Below are 6,000 nucleotides of genomic sequence, written 5' to 3'. Positions count from 1 at the left end.
GGCAGCCAGCCGGACGCATCCAGGCTCAGGGACCGGCCAGGCGGACGGAGATGGGAGAGCGGGTTGCGGCAGCAGGATTTGTTACAGCAGCAGTGGGAAACTCATGTCGATTCTGGGGCCCGGAAGTGGGGTCCTGCTACCATACAAATACCTGGGAAATGTGGAAGCGGCCTCGGAATTGAACAGGGGACGACAGCTGGAAAAAATTTGAGAAGCATGATAGAAAAAGCCTAGACTGCCTGGAACGGACTATTAGTAGAAATACGGATGCATATACGCCTTGCTGAGTATACGCGCACTGGGAGGTGGGGGGGGGGGCCCAGGGTGGGTGCAATGGCCCAGAGACAGACAGAATCTGGAGTTGGGACAAAGACTGGGGAGCGAATGGAGGTTCACGTGGGCACTGAAGCGTTACATGGCGATGGGGAAGCCAGAGGCAGATCACAGACAAGGGCCCGGAAAAAAAAAAAAAAGAACACTAATGATTGACGGTGTTGATGGTGGAGGTAGAGGAGGAGGTGATTATAGTGGTGGCGGTGGTGACGATGTTGTCGAATGTTGTGGTGACCGCGGTGGTGGTGGGGATGGTGGTCAGGCACCTGCTGCAAAATGTGCCCAAGTCAGTGACCCACAAAAGTGAATGGTTCCATGGCAGCCAGAAGTTTACGTTCTTAGTATAGGGGCCTGGTCTCACCTCCCGGGGGAGTTAACACTTTCTTGGTATTTCTGGAACTACCCTGAACACCCACCCCCTCCCCAGGTCTGTGCTGGGGGATCAGGCCAAACAAAGAATGAAGCTAGGACCTCCCCAAGGGGAGGGAAAAGGGTTTGGGGCTCAGCTTAAGGCTGAGTGGAGCCAGAGGGAGAGGAGAGCTCTGGAGCCAGGAAGTGCTCCCGGGCTGTCCCGAGGGTCCCTGGGATGATGGGACCCTGAGTCATAGCCTTCAGAGGTGCTCATAGGGCCCCCGCAGCAGGCTCCGTAGTCAGGGGCACGGCGGCTCCAAGGGGAGGCACGTCCAGGGCCCCTGGTGCGTAATGGGATGACCGGATGACACAGGTGCAGGCTTGAGGAGGCACCAGGCCACATAGCAGGAGAGTCGTGGCATCCCCTGGCCAGACAGCCAGGATGTCCTGTGTCTACAATACAATGCCCACCTGGGACTCTGGGGAGGCAGGTGGGAGCCCCTGAATGATGGGGAGTCGATGTCCAGGCACCAGGCCCAGACCCCATTTAGTTTAGAGAAGTCAAGAAAAGGGATGGTTCTTGCAACCCAGGGTTGCAGGGAGTTTGTGCATGGCAAAGCTCCCATATTTCCTAAGCATACTCAGAGTATCAGGCTTGCACCTTTTCTCTGGAGACCCCGAGCGCCCCCCTGGAGGAAGGTGCTACGATTAGCCCACTTCACATATGAGGAAACCGAGGCCAGGAGAGGTGGACTGGCCTGACCGGGGGCACACTGGCATTTCGCCCATACCCACGCCCTTCCCATTTTGTTCAAGGGCTCTGAGTACACTGGGATCCGTAGACTCTGCTGAGGGTCAGCTGTGGCCATGACGCTTCCTCACTATGGGTCTTGGGCCGTATCGGTTTCCCCGGGGCTGCCGGGAGGCACGGCCATCTTGCAGGCTCAACACAACAGAAATTTGTTCTCTCCCAGCTCTGGAGCCTAGAACTCTAAAATCCAGGCGTGTGGTTTCACCTGGAGGCTCTGAGGGAGAATCTGTTCCATGCCTTTTTGCAGCTTCTGTTGGTCGCTGGAAATCCTTGGTGTCCCTGGGGGAGTAGAAACATCACTCCAGTCTCTGCCTCCGTCTTCATGTGGATTTCCGTGTGTGTGTGTGTGTGTGTGTGTGTGTGTGTTTTCTTATAAAGGTAAGGACACAAATCATATTGAACTTAATTGAACCCTAATATTGAACCCTAATCCAGTATCACCTCATCTTAACTCGATTGCACGAGCAAAGACCTTATCTCCTAAAAAGGTCACAGCGACAGTTTCTGGGGATTAGGACTCCACCCTATCTTTGGATATTTGGATAATTCAACCCATGACACGGGCCTCAGAGTTTCCATCTGATCCGTTAGAATGTTAGCCACACCCGGGCAGGGGGGCGGGGTTTATTTTGGTGTCTCCTGCACCTGCAGGGCTGGAAGAAATGCCCGGCACACAGTAGGTGCTCCACAAATATCACCGAGGAAGCAGATACATCCCAAAGGTCCTTCCTGCTCCTAGGATAGGAATATGCCCACACTGCCCACTCAGAAACACGCAAGTCACAGGACATGCAGGGACGGGCACACGGCATTGCACACTCACGGGCTTCATAGGGAGCTCAAGAGGCTCACTCCTTACAGGGGCGAGATGCCAGGTGCTGTTGAGGATCAGAGCTCCATTCTGCTTTCACGACCCACCAGGGGCAGGGAGAGAATATTCTGGGAGTCCTTATTTGATCCTATATTCATCGCCGAATACTTCAAAACCCTAATTTTGTTATAATGTGCAAATTAAGCAACTGTTTCGAGTTGAGCAGGTGCCAGTGGGTCAGGCAGGCCGAGCTGGGGTGAGGAGAAGCCTGCTAGGGCACTGGGGATTCAGTGGGGGCTGAACGAGGCAGCCCAAGGACCCTGAACAGCAGTCAGCCCGTCTGTCCATCTGGACGAGACATGGGAGCAAAGCCTGCTCCTGTGGTTACAAATGTGTCCCCAAAGGAGGCACCTGGAGTGGGTGCCCCGGCTGCTCTGAATCAGGAGTGCTGATTAATGAGCAGCTACCGCGGGACGCCTGGGTGACTCAGTTGTTTGGGCATCTGACTTCGACTCAAGTTATGACCTCACTGCGTGTGAGTTCGTGCCCCGCGTTGGGCTCTGTGCTGACAGCTCACAGCTCTGGAGCCTGGGGTCTGCTTCAGAATCTGTCTCTGTCTCTCTGCTCCTCCCCCACTCAAGCTCTGTGTGACTGTCCGTCTCTCAAAAATAAATAACCATGAAAAAATTAAAATAAAGCAATGAAAAATGCAAGACCTTGGCTCAGCAGTGCATCTGGAAGATCCCATCTAGTCCTCACCTGGGGACCTACGGGGGACCATCTCCACTTTACAGATGCCCAGATTATGGTGTGGGACTCCAAAGGTCAAGCTCCTCCCATTCACCCCACTGCCACCGCCTGGCTGGGCACAGCCATCTCCAAACTTGGAGACAGGCAAATACAGAGAATCACAACTTACCACAGCCGAAACCCATGAGCAGAAACCTCCGCGGTTTTTTAGATACGGCACCAAATCATTGATACACTGAACCTCATTAAATTTAAACACTTTTGGGGCGCCTGGGTGGCTCAGTCGGTTAAGTGTCCAACTTAATGCCCATGTCATGATCTTACGGTTCACGAGTTCGAGCCCCACATCGGGCTCTATGCTGACAGCTCGGAGCCTGGAGCCTGCTTCAGATTCGGTGTCTCCCTCTCTCTCTGCCCCTCCCCTGCTCATACCCTCCCCCCCACCTCAAAAATAAATAAAACTTAAAAAAAATTTAAAAACTTTTGCTCTGCGAAACACACTGTCCAGAGAATGAAAAGACAAGCCACAGACTGGGAGAAAATAGTTGCAAAAGACACATCTGATAAAAGACTACTCTCCAAAATATACAGAAAACTCTTGGGGTGCCTGGCTGGCACAGTTGGTGGAGCGTGAGACTCTTGATCTCAGGGTTGTGAGTTTGAACCCCACATGGGGTGTAGAGACTGCTTAAAAATAAAATCTCTGTTTAAACAAAAAGAACTCTTATAATTCAACAATGAGGAAACGAACAACCTGACTTAAAAATGAGCAAAGGACCTAACAGGCACCCCACCAAAGAAGATCTATGGATAGCAAAAAAGCCGAGGAAAAGATGTTTAACGTCATAGGTCATTCGGGAATTGCAAACTAAAACAATGAGATCCCCCCGCCCCCCACATTCTGCAGTGCCTGGAATAGATGCCCACACACATTCTCAGTGTGGGGGGTTATCTCCTGTGTTAGAACAGCCCAAATCCAGAACACTGACAACACCAAATGCTGGTGAGAATATGGGACAACAGGAACTCTCGTTCACGGTTGGCAGGGATGCAAAATATATAGCCATTTTGGAAGATGATCTGACAGTTTCTCATGAAACCAAACACATGCTTCTGTATGGCCCAGCAATCACACCCCTTGGTATCTTACCAAAGGAGTTGGAAACGTCCATCGACACCAAACCCTGCACGTAAATGTTTACAGGAGCTTTATTCATAATCGCCAAAACTTGGAAGCACCCAAGATGTCCTCCGGTAGGTGAGTGGGTAAATAAATCCATTTTATTTGGTGATCCAAACAAAATATGGGTAGTTCCTCCAGACAACGGAAGGTTATTCAGTGCTAAAAAGAAATGTGGTATCAGGCCATGAAAAGGCATGAAGGAATCTTAGTGCCTGTCACTGAGTGAAAGAAAGGAGCCAATCTGAAAAGGCGATATTCTGTATGATTCCAACCCGATGGCATCCTGCACAACCATGGGGCAGTAAAGCATCTGTGATTGCCAGGGATTACAGAAGGGAGAGGGATAAACAGGCAGAGCGCAGAGGATTTTTAGGGCAGTGACACTATTCTGTACCATACTACAATGGTGAATACATGTCACTACACATTTGTCCAAATCCATAGAAGGAACAACACCAAGAGCGTACCCTATTGTAAACTATGGACTCTGGGTGATAATGATATGCCAATGTGGTTTCATCCATTGCAACAAAAGAACCAATATGGTGCAAGGTGTTGATAGTGGGGGAGGTTGTGCATGTGTGGAGGAGAGGGGCTATATTATGGGGACTCTATATAGTTTCTGCTCAATTTTGCTATAAAAACTTCTCTAAAAATTACGTTTATTAATTTAAAAAGGGGGCACCTGGGTGGCTCTGTCAGTTGAGTGTCTGACTTCGGCTCAGGTCATGATCTCATGGTTCCTTGGTGTGAGCCCCACTTCGGGCTCAGCCCTGACAGCGTGGACCTTGCTTGGGATTCTCTCTCTCCCTCTCTCTCTCTCAAAATAAAGAAATAAACTTGAAAAAAAAAAAGGACAGGAGGAGGAAGAAGGAAAGAAGGAAAGTAGGCAGGCTGGAAGGAAAGACGGGAGAGGGAGAAAGAGAAGGAGGGAAGAATTGAGTGGGGGAAAAAGGAAGAGAGGGATGGCTGATTTCACAGTCCCCGAGAGAGAGAGGACTTTGCTTCTCAGAGGGTGGCACCTCATCTGAATGGGACCCTTCGTTGCAAAAGTCCAGCCCCCTGGACACGGTTCAGATGGAGAAAGTATAGACAAAAAGAAATATGGAGTTTTAATTTGGAGGAAGCTGGTACAAGTAAGTGGGAGTCTGAACATGGTGACGGAGAAAATTATAAAAGCTTACTGAAAGATACCAAATGATTTCACTTGTATGTGGAATCTAACAAACAAACAAATGGAAATGGATTCATAAATACGGAGAAAAAACTAGTGTTTGCCAGAGCGGAAGGGGGTGGGGAGATGGGCAAAACAGGCGAAGGGGATTAAGAGGCACAAACTTCCAGTTATAAAATAAATAAGTCATGAGGATGCAAAGTAAAACATAAGGAATATAGCTAATAATAGCATAATAACTCTGCATGGTAACAGATGGTGACTACACTTATTGTGGTGAACATTTTGTAATGTATATAAATGTTGAATCACTATGTGGTACACCTGAAACTAATGTAATACTGTATGTCAACTATACATCAATTTTTAAAAATTAGAAAAAACTTTATTGAAAGCATTCAAGAAGATCTAAATAAATGAAGATAGACATTTTGTTCATGGATTAAGACTCAATTTTTAAAATTTTTTTAAGGTTTACTTATTTTTGAGAGAGAGAGAGAGAGCACGAGCAGGGAAGGGGCAGAGAGAGAGGGAGACACCGAATCTGAAGCAGGCTCCAGGCCCTGAGCTGTCAGCACAGAGCCCGA

The sequence above is a fragment of the Panthera leo genome, chromosome D4 (genome assembly GCF_018350215.1).
Source record: "Panthera leo isolate Ple1 chromosome D4, P.leo_Ple1_pat1.1, whole genome shotgun sequence".
NCBI lineage: Eukaryota > Metazoa > Chordata > Mammalia > Carnivora > Felidae > Panthera > Panthera leo.
This window is presented reverse-complemented; position numbering follows the sequence as displayed.